This window comes from Neophocaena asiaeorientalis, unplaced genomic scaffold (assembly GCF_003031525.2).
Source record: "Neophocaena asiaeorientalis asiaeorientalis breed wild unplaced genomic scaffold, Neophocaena_asiaeorientalis_V1.1 scaffold828, whole genome shotgun sequence".
Classification (NCBI taxonomy): Eukaryota; Metazoa; Chordata; class Mammalia; order Artiodactyla; family Phocoenidae; genus Neophocaena; species Neophocaena asiaeorientalis.
In genome coordinates, this window is record NW_020175443.1 from 308,855 (window position 1) to 320,384 (window position 11,530).

At 47.9% G+C, this 11,530-nt stretch overlaps 1 protein-coding gene across 1 annotated transcript in view; it reads left to right on the forward strand.

The window, feature by feature from the left end:
* ZNRF3 (zinc and ring finger 3) overlaps nucleotides 1-11,530 on the forward strand; it is a 58,202-nt gene that overhangs the window by 24,734 nt on the left and 21,938 nt on the right. The window lies entirely within an intron of this gene.

Sequence of the window (11,530 nt, forward strand, 5' to 3'; positions counted from 1 at the left end):
TGCTGTACCTCACAGAAACATGACTTCATCTGGAGAAACATCCCTCCCCTTCTGGGTGAGGCTCCCCCATGTCCTCGGGAGTGCGCACAGTAGTGCACAAAGCCACCTGTGCAACTCATTTTCATCCAGGAGACTTGAAATGGGAGAGAAACGTAACGCTTGCCTAGAGAGAAAGGTGGTTTGGTCCCTGTATTCTAGATAAACTGAGACAGCGGTGCTCTGCCCCCACAAATGGTCTTTGGGGGCAGAGCTGGTGAGTGGCAGAGACGGACTCGGCCCAGCTCAGGAGCCTACTCATTTATTTCCATTCCTGAGGTGGGGCGTTTTCCAGGCAGAAATCTGAGGGTTTGTTGAAGGCCAAAGATGTGAGGCACTGGCCACTCAACGTGCACCTGCACAGTGTTTTAAGTATAAATTAGGTGTCAACACTTCAGTTGGAAGATTTTAATATAAAAACCTGCATTTCTACCTTCTCTTGAAAAATGAGAAGGTCCGGCAGTGCTGGTGCCCCATCCCTGCTGATCAGGATCACCTGAGCTGCATGGACCCTGCCCCCATCAGACAGACGTGCCCCAACCAGTCTGCCACTGTCCCCACCACTCGGCTGCTTTCCTCTCACCGTGGCAGCATATGTGCTGCTGTCAGCCTTCTACCTGGCCCTGTGGGCAGCTCAGTTTGTGATCTCCATTGCGTGATTTTTAAACTGCCAGGGAAATACCATCAAGGTTGTCTGCAGAAGGTTTAGTGAATCAAGTGTGAACACAGACCACTATTTTCTGATGGTCAAACAGTCAGTATGAAGAAGAATCCAAGATGGGTTGGATTTGCCAAATTCTTTTATGCCTCTGATTTGTGTCAAGCACTATAAGACCAATGTAGGGTGACCACGTCATTTGTCATCCATGCTAGAACACTTTTGAGAATGGAAGGGTATGCTGTCACTATTCATTATGGTGGGAAGACAAGTATAAATCACGGCTGTCCCAGGCATGCTGGGGACAGGACGTATGACTGTGCTAGGCCTATACGACATGAAAACAGGAAGCTTACATTCCATCAACCAGGGTGAGTGAAGTAAAGGTTCATAAGAGGCGCTCACACGGAGGCTACAGTGGTATAGAGATGGTTCTGGAAAAAATGGGCAAGACTTTGCAGAGAAAGGAGGCTTTGGGGTAGGTCCTTGAGCATGAGGAGGGCTTTGAGAGGTAGAGAAGGATCCAGGAGAGCCATTCAGGGAAAAGGAACAGCCTAAGCAAGAAGATGTTTGTGTGTCTTAATTTTTCAGAATTAGGGCGACCATATGTCGGGAGCACACAGTGCTTTGGAGGCAGACAGCGGGAGAGGGTTTCTGGATTCACGTGATGGTGGTTCCATTAATCTGAGACAAGTAATGTAGGTTTGAGAGAAACTTGCTGGCTGATTTTGGCTGTATTGAATAGGAGACCTGGAATCCAAGAAAGGGGCGGGGGCTGGCGGTTGGGAAGTCATTATGGGAGGGGAGTGTGTTTTCAAACCAAGAGTCTGAATGAGCTTGTCCAGGAAGAAAATATAGACCAGGAAGAGAAAAGGGGCCAGCACAGGGTTCCAAGGAAAACTTGGAATAAGGGATGACGAGAGGGGAAAGCCAATAAAAGAGATTGAGGAGTAGTTGCGGAGAGCGGTATGTCAAGAGGAGATTAGTGTTTGGAAATTTCCAGAGGCAAGCAGGGAGTGAGTGGGACCACATAAGAGTCATCAAGGGGAACCTGAACGTGTGAGAGAGGAGAGAGGCCAGCCCGTGAGCACAGAGCAGTGTTCACAGGGTTGTGGACCAGCACAGAGGACAACCCAGGTGAGGGAGCATGACCTTGTGCATTCAGTTAACACATGTGTATCCATTAGTTTTTGCTGCATAACAAAGTACCCTGAAACCTAGTATCCTAAAAAACAGCAGTTGTTCTCATTTATTCATGATTCTATGGGTCAGCTGAGCAGTTTTAGTCTGGGCCAGCTTGGCTGATCCCTGTGGTCTGCTGGCGGTTCTTTGGGGCCTCGCTCGGAACAGTGGTACCTTCTCAGTCCATGCTCTCATCATCCAGGAGGCTGGCCCAGGCTTCTTCATGTGGTCGTCTCAGGGTTCCCAGCAGCAGAAGAGGGCAAGCCCAGTGCACAGGCACTTACCAAGCCTCTGCAGGCATCGTATGTGCTAATGAACCACTGGCCAAAGCAAGTAACATGACCAAGCTCAAGTTCAAGGGCTGTAGAAATAAACTCCCCCTCTTGATGGGAGGAGCCACAAAGTATTGTGGCCATTTTTTCCCCATCTACCCTGACAGGTATGAATTTCTCGTAATATTTGATGCTTTGGGTCAATCGTGTAATTCTCAATTGAGCCAGGAAGGATTGAAGATCACAGTGGAGCAATTTAAATTCTGAAGACTCATCTAATTGTGGAGATTGTTTCAGTTCTGCTCCAAATGAAAACTGAAGGCGGTGCAGGGGAAAACAATGCCACTCGTATTCATGAGAGCAAGCTAAAGAGATTACTAAAGACATTGATATACCTTGTTCAAAACTCAAACCCAAGTTCCTTTCTCTCAAAGCGGCATTGTCTAATTTGCAGCAATCAACGCTTCTTAGTGCCGTGACTCATTTAAGACTAGATCATAGCTGCCATTAATTAGTGCCTTCAGTGTGCCCAAACCGTGGCAAGCACTTTACGCCCATGAACTGTCTGATCCCCTGAACAACCTTACGGAGTCCTGTCACTGGCCCGTTTCTACAGGTGAGGCGCCTGAGGATCAGAAGTGACTCGACAGTGGGCACCTATTTAGGAAGTAATAGAATCGGGAATTTTTAAAAATCCCTCAGGCCACTGGGCTCCCAAGACTACGGGCAGCAGGAGCATGTGCACAGGGACACGCGCCCCCCTCGCTGCCCCCTCCAGTCCCGACCATCCTCACATTGATGTGATCTCCTGCGTGACCTGGGGGTCCCCGTGGGCTCCCTACTGCTGGTCCAGCTTTACCATTCACCTAGATTCATTGAGAGTGGATTTGTTTTAGGATGCTGGGACACTTTTACATATCAGAAGGTCTTACCTTGCTCAGTCTGGATAATTTTTAAAACCAGCTTTAGAATTTTCCTGTATTAACTAGAATTAACAGCATTCACACGATGAAAGCTTTTTGTGTCATAAAAATTTCGCTTTTAAGCAATAAGAGCAATAATGAGAAAAGAATGTTTGTACATTCTGTCCCCACCCCTAATTTTTTAAAGTTCTTTATTGAAGTATAGTAGGCATTATAAACAGAATGTATTGAAAGTGTACAATTTGATAAGTTTTGACCTACACACACACACACACAATCAAAATAATGAACCACAATCAAAATAATGAACTTCCCATCGCTCCAGAAAGTTCCCTCATGCCCCTTTGAAACCCTTCCTCCCCCTTCTCTCTCTGTCCCTTGCCAGTCCCCACACAACTATTATCTGCTTTCTTCTCTCTAGATTAGTTTGACTTATATGAATGAAATCATACAATATGTACTCTTTAATCCGACTTCTTTCACTCAGCATAATTACTGTGAGGTTCATCCATGTTGATTGTTCCGACTTCTTTCACTCAGCATAATTACTGTGAGGTTCATCCATGTTGATTGTATCAGCAGTTTATTCCTTTTTAAATTTTAAACGAGAAAAGGGAACACTGCTTTTTTTAACTGAACTTGGCCCAGGACTATTGAAGTTACCTACAAAATTGTACATTAACTAACTAATGCCAGTGATGAGTTAATCTATAACTTCATCTGTTAGCTGTTAACGTGACCCCCAAACCTAACAACCTCTTGACTGTCAGACCCTGATCCTGGGCACCCTTTCTCTCGGGGCTAAAACTGAAGTCGGGCTGTGGGGCTTGGGGAACCCAGTACTTGTGAGTCTTGGTTGGTCCCTGCCCAGCATCGTATCTGAATGTAGCACATCTTCATTCTCTCATGACAGTGGGACTTTGGGCTTTATGGTGGTGTGACCAGCAGAATAGGAGGAGCTGGGTGCTCAGTGAATAGCCTGGGCTTCAGTCAACTCTCTTTTATTTATATACCTGAGCTATGCAAATGCCCAATAGAAGCAAACTCAGTATATGGGGAGAAATTAGGGGACTTCTGTATTGTTTCAAAAGTACTCACTTTAGGATTTTTTTTTTTATAGTGAACTCAATTGGTGTATTGAAATTATTTTAATTTACACTTCCTTTCAAGACTCCATCCCCTTTTAAGGCTAGCATACACTTGTCTGCTAGCAAGTTCATTACAGTCAACCATATTCCTTTCACAAATCAGTTTTTAATAAACTCTTTCCTTAAATGCTTGGTTTCAGACCTCTTAGTATAGGAATGTTCTAGTAAACGATCGCTTAAAATAATATGCAAAATACTTATATTGTTACTAATAGGTGCTGGTTAAATATATCTTTCAGTTATTTTTGGAAAACTAACATTGGATTTCCATAAGTTTTGATTTTCTCCAAAAGGGAAAACTTAGACGTGACAAAACGTAAGGGACTATAAAGAAGTTGGGGGGCAGGGCTGACAGGATGCAGTCAGCTCTGAGTTGAACACCCTCCCCTGCTGCCAGCAGCTCTGACCTCGGGAAGTCACCGCATCCTTTTGCAAATCTGGGACGTGGGACTAGGTGCTCTTTAATCCCATTCCAGGACTGAGAGGCACTTAATCGATTCAGATGGACCGTAGTCAAGGTCATTGTTGCCTAAGAGGCCCCGTTTGTCCCTCTGCATGAGGACTGCAGTGACTCTTCAGCTGGGCCATACTGGTGCTCGGGGCTGGGGAAAGCAGGCTCAGTCTCTCCTCTGGATTTGGCGCACTGGTCCTTCCAAATGTCCAGCCTCCTGCAGTGTACACAATTTGACTTGTTTAGTCTCAAAATGATGCCAGCCAGCCCCCACCCCCCCCCGCCTGATAGTTGGGTGCCTCTTGAACCAACCTTGCCATATTCTACAATTGTCTGCTTGTTTGTGGGGGGGAGTCCCATGGCACTTTGTAGTTTCAGCTCTCTCCACTTACCACAAACCAGACTGCCAAGCTCCTAGGTTGTGAAACAAAGCGTAAGCACCTGGATCATGACCCAGCTCTTTTCCTGTTCTTCTTTTGAGACTTCCCTAACAGGAAAGGCTCTGGGTAATTGATAGAGATTATCCCTGATTCCCTTAATGTAACCTTCTTACTCTTTCCTTTTCCTGGGATTAAACTGTTCCTTTGCAAGAAGTCCTTTTCTTAATGACACAGTCATTGACCTTTTATTGACCAAAGGAAGTGATCCAGCCCAACTCCACCTTTCTGTGGTTCATAGTCCTTTTAGTCTGTTTCATTATAATGACTTTCAAAGTTATTAACTGGTTTTTTCAATTTTCGGCACAGTTAAAGACTATCAAACTGTACTTTAAAATTAATCTGCCTTCTTGAAGCAATAATTGCCCGTATATTTGTTGTTGGATAAGAGAGATGTTTTAATATTTGGTGAGTGAGTGTTCCGTGCACAGAATGATGAGTTGAGGTCTGATGTAAAGGGGAGACACATGAGCCCTGTCAGCAGGCACCTTTCTTCCCCTCCCCCCCGCCACCCCCGCCTTCCCTTCATTCAAGGAAGTATTTCTTGCTGTGCACGCAGGGCCCCTAGTGTGACTACTGGAGCTCCAAGTTAAGAGGGACTAAATCTTCTAGGACTGAGCCTGTTCAGCATACGATTGTACCATCATGGTAGGCATTCAAGAAATATGTGTTAAATTAACTCCTGGGGAAGACGGTCACTTAGAATTACACGTTTCCCTGTAAGCACATAGTGAGCAGACTGAGCTTGTGTAGGGGTCAGAGAAAATAAAATTTCAGTTAGTGATCCAAAAATGTCAGTAAACTATAGGGGCTGCTTGGACACTGTGTCACAAACTAACCTGTGGGTGTGCTGCCTGCTACTGAGAGAAAAAGAGTCAGTAAGTAGTAGTCAGTGTTTATATGATGGCCTTAGGAGTGGACTGTAATGTGTAATCACCATGCAGCCGAGCACCGCCTCTTCCCTTCGTGGGACTTGATGTGTTTGCAGGGTCTGTGGCCTCAGCCAGAGCCTTGTGTGTCCAGCTCCTGGCCAGCCTTCCCTTCCTCTTCATCCAGGCAGCTTGGTCTCCATGAAGCCCTTCCCAACCACGCCAGCCCATAGCACACACCACCCCCACATCCAAGCTCATCTGTTCCAGACCTGTTTGGAGCCTCCCTCAGGGTGGTCCCACACAGTTGGGCTCTTGACCCATTTGTTTCCCTTGTTGGTCCAGCTCCCTCTCTCTGAGTCAGAAGATTGCAAGCTCTGCACAGGCGAGCTCTCATTCCCGACTGCTTTGCAGCCCAGGTGGTGGGGCAGGATGGGACTGTGAACCCAGGAGCAGGAAGTACCATTGCCTGACACCGGGCAGGGATGCCCGAGAGCATTTTTTTCTTCCAGCTCAGGTCCTTTCTCGGCCTGAGGAAGGCCTGCTTGGTGCCTATTCAGCTTTTCTCCTTCCCCTTCCATCATCAGCACCATTGTTGTGACTGTTTATTGAGCGTCAGGCCTGGAATGCATTCGGAAAAAAATAAGAGTGTACTTTCAATGTGGCCTTCAGCTTGTTGGCCTATAGAAATGGGATTCTAAGGCTTGTTCTTTGAATTAGACACTAAAATATGGCCTTTCTGGGTTTAACTCACATTATGTTTTATAGCCTAACCTGTGATCTGAGCTGCTGCAGCCTGTATCCCCCCTCCACATGCATAGTCCCGTCAAAGCAGTCGTGACTTATTGCAGGGAAGTGGAGATTAGGTGGGCAGTTGGCATCCAAGTTCTGTGACTTGGTTAACTCAGCTCAGTGTGTTTGCAGACTTCATTCAGGAAAGCATGTGTTTTAGGGACTTCCCTGGTGGTGCAGTGGTTAAGAATCCACCTGCCAATGCAGGGGACACGGATTTGAGCCCTGGTCCGCAAAGATCCCACATGCCACGGAGCAACTAAGCCCGTGCACCACAACTACTAGCCTGCACTCTAGAGCCCACGAGCCACAACTACTGAGCCTGTGTGCCACAACCACTGAAGCCCACGTGCCTAGAGCCCGTGCTCCGCAATGAAGAGTAGCCCCACTTCACTGCAACTAGAGAAAGCCCACGCGCAGCAACAAAGACCCAACGCAGCCAAAATAGATAAATAAATTAATTTAATTAATTAATTAACTTTTTTTAAAAAGCATGTGTTTTGTGAAGAAAAACGGGACTTAAACTTGAAAATGGCATTCTTGAAATTCTTTCTGAATTTTCATCATCCTATTATCACAGAAGACTTTTGGAACTTACATTCTATTGCTCTGTCCAGTCAGGGGGTGGAGGGGCCTGGACTCAGGGAGGTCCTAAGCTGTGAACCCCAAAGCCTGCCCTGTAAGGAGTAGATAGTTGCTCTTATGCCACAGCGCCTCCCCCCAGCATCTGAACCCCGTGGCATTTGCTGCCTGCTGGGTTCCAGATACCCTGCCTGCTGGGGGCCTGGTGACCGGAGGATGCCTGGGATAGTGGCTGCCCATCCCCAGACCTTTGACTGTGAGAGCCCCAGGCTTCTGCTTGGGGCGGGGTGGGGGGCGGGGAGGGGGCTCATTCCCACAGCCAGACATGCCAAGAAGCTCAACTGCTTATTGCCTTGAAGCACATTTTTCTGAGAGCTTTCCTTAAGTCTGAGTTACAGTAGCCTAAGTGGGTTTCTAGAAACCAAATAGTCTACCTGAGAAAGGAATCTGGCAGTTCCGGGAGAGGGGGAACGAGGGATGGGTGAGCTGGGCTTGAGAAGCACACTCCCACCACCCTGTCCTCTGACCTCCTTAAGGTCTTTGTCTGGTGGGTCCCTATCTTGGCTGTGCCCAATGATCAACCTGGGGAGCTTTCAGGCCTACAGAGGCCGGGTCCACTTCTAGCCCAGTGCCCCCCAGTCTCCAGGGAGGGGTCTGCCCCTGTTTTTAATATTTATTTATTTATTTGGCTGCCTCGGGTCTTAGTTGTAGCATGTGGCATCTTAGTTCCCTGAGCAGGGATCGAACCTGAGGCCCCTGCATTGGGAGCACGGAGTCCTAGCCACTGGGCCACCAGGGAAGTTCCTGCCTCTGTATTGTTAAAAAGCTCCCCAGAACTTTCCGATGTGCCACTCTGACAGCCACTGACCACCTTCTGCCGGTTTTGGTGCCTAAACCGTGAGGTTCCTGTGTGTATGTGGTGTGCAATACACTAAGGTCGACTTCCAGAACCTTCCGAAGGTACAGTCACCGTGAGTCCCAAGTGCCTGCCACTCTGTGTGGGAACTGGACCTGCAGGAGGGTTCAGACAGGGTGCCTCAGCTCTCCTTCCTGGAGAGGAGAGGAACCCTGTATGCAGATGGTCAAGGGGAAGGCCGGGCGCCCCAAGGAAATTTCACTCATAGTGTATGTGCTGTGTCGAGATGGAGATCTGGCCGAAGTGCTTACCGTGTGCCAGGCATCTTCTCATCTTGCCTGTTAGCATTATCCCCACTGTGCGGGTGAACAAATGGGAGCTGAGAAACGTCGTCACGTCTACTCACAGCCAGAGCTGGGGAGATGAACCCGAATTAAGCAGTGTGAGGTGACAGCTCCATTCCCTGCCCTTCCCCCATGGCAGTGCTAAAAAGAACCTGGGTTGGCCCACCCATTCACAAGTCACCTTCAGGCTGTGTTCTTCCTCAGGGCCACCATGGCTGGGGGCCAGATAAGAATAGCTAGGCTGAGGGGGACCCAGCTGGTAACACTGCCCAAGGTAGGTGTGGGGAGAGATGTGGTTCTGTTGCTGTTATAAGTGATTTTGGTGTGAAGTTGAGATAATGAAACTATATCATTCTTAAATTCTAATACAAGTCACAGATACAAGGAATCAATACAATAGGGTATGCCGAGGACCATATGGAAACAAGCTTCGTAGATCCTTAAGAAGTATACAGGGTGAAGGTTGTACTGTTTATGAACTTGCATTGGCTAAAGAGCAATGGATGTAACTCCTCTGAATGAAGGAGCCTCTGATGAAACAGGCATGAGCTTTCAAAGCAGCTAACCTTGTACAAACGTAGAACTTTCAACCCTGCCATCCCTCCTTATGTTGACTATGAGCTGCATGACATTTGTAAAGGGAGTTTTAAAGATGGAGTCCATGGGACTTCCCTGTTGGTCCAGTGGTTAAGACTCTGTGCTTCCAATGCAGGGGGCATGGGTTTGATCCCTGGTTGGAGAACAAAGATCCCACATGCTGTATGGCATGCTCCCCCCATGCCCCCCAAAAAGGATGGAGGGAGTCCAGACGGGTTAGGATAAGAGATATCTGGAATTTCCTTGTGGGGTTGGGAAAGAGAATACTTACATAAGCTGTTAATGGACTCCCTGAGTTTCAGCATTCACTTGTGCACATACCTCCATCATGCTTGATGTTTGGAAGCCCCTAGGATAACATGAGTGTTTCTGTAGCCTGGGATTATGGAGAGAGGCTGATGTCAAATTGTCAGCTGTCTACTACTCTGTGGCTGTGTGATGTAACTACTGAGCCTCCAGCTGTGAAATGGGAATCAGCCCCACCTCGCCTGCAGATGCTGTGCAGATGTAGTGCTATTTGAAGGCGCTCATTGCCTTGCCCCATACATAGTAAGTACTTTCCTTAATTTTCCCTCTTGGAGTCTGAGACTTCGGGGCAGTAACGTCCCAAGACCAGGCAAGGGAGCCCCTGCTTCTAAAGCTTCTGGCCAACTGGTGACGAGTCCAAGAGGAAGTCCCCTTCTAAATCATTTCCCGGATCCCCACATTGCCCCAAGATGACCCTGTGCTGGCTTCCAGGACCTTGCAGACCTCTTCTCCAAGACCCTCCTCCTGGGCGCAGACTATCCTAGCGGCACACCCGTCTTCCCAAGGAGGGTGGACAGACCTTGGCCTCAAGGCTGGGGTGTCCACTCGCATGTGTGTAAGCCCCCCTCAAAATGCACGGTGGGCCAGGGGTGAGCTTTCTCCACACTGACACATCTGACAAGGAGTTAGAGAAATCGGTTGGAACTTGACCTCTCAGGTCTTTATGAAGGTGTATATGTTAAGATAGAGGGTAGCATTGATTTTATTTAATGGTTTTTTAGCTTTGTCCCAAGTCCCAGAAATGTTAGGAGCAAGCCTGCTTCGGGCATGCAGAAATTCTTTCATCCAGATTCCTTTCCTCTTAATAAAAATAAGAAAGTCATATAATCAAAATATCTTGGGTTTTTGTTTTGTTTTGTTTTTTCAGTTTGCCACCTGATTCAGGAATTCTCTACCATGTTCCTTTGCCTCATCACAAGTTTTGCCTGGGGTGCTGGGTAGGCAGCTTCTGGACCTCCACGAGTCCAGCTGAACCAGGAGAGGGTCTGGAATGTGCATCTGACAGGCATCCCAGAGGCTTCGTGCAGTTTGGGGCTCAGTGGTACTCGGCCCTACCTGAATTTTAAAACTAACTGGGAAACTTTGAGAAAAATACTTCTGTGGGGCTCCATTCCACATAGATGAAATAGGCATCTCGAGGGGCCGGCGGGGCCCAGTTGCCTCCCCAGTGGGCCAAGGTTGAGAAGCAAGTCCACCCAGCTCAGCCTCAACAAGAGCCCCATCTCCACTCTCCTGGTGGAAGGGAGACTGTAGGGTCTTCAGACTTTGCAGGCACTGTTGTTCCTTGTTAAGCCCCATTCCGCCACCTAATTAACACTTGTTTATAAACAAGTGTTCGCTGCCATATGCAGAGAAGGGGGTGGTCCTTTTTGAAGTTTCTAGTTGCTGACTTTGTAAGATTTGGCCCGAAGTGGGACTTCTGGAAAGTCAACCCGGGATAGCTAGCAGCTAACAGGTTCTTCCAGAAGTTTCTCTTGCAGCCATAGACATCTCACTAAACAAGCCAGCTGCTGACGTTTTTCCATAACACCCCCTGACCCGGCAGTGGCGACGGAGCGGAGGGTGTGGACAGCTTCCTGGGTTTTGGTGCTCCTTGTCAGGTGTTAAAACAAAGAGGATCATTGTGTTTCTTGGAACTGGCCTAAATGTCTATGTTTAAGATTAAGATCTAGGGAAACGCATTTCCGTTTGAGACCCAGTATTTTCTGACTGTGAAGAGCACCAACCTGGTAATGGCGCCGTGACATGGCCGCGGCCTCCAGCCTCTTCTGCCGGTTCCTTTAATTAGGAGAAATTAAGTGGGGCTGCTACATATTTTGAGAATAAATAACGCTAAACTTAGGCAGCCTTAACCACTAACTTAACCGCTGAGTTCTCGCTGCTACATGTCTCCTAAATAGATGAGCATAATCTTCACTAGGACTTAAAATGCATCACCTTCGTTCCGGAGCTCAGAACCAGCAGCCGACAGGAGACTTTGGAGGCTTAATGACTTCAATTATGGCGAGGAGTACCTTCTCCGGGTGGGAGGGGCCCGGCCGGCGAGCTAGGGTCAGAGGAGGCCGGATGGGAGCCC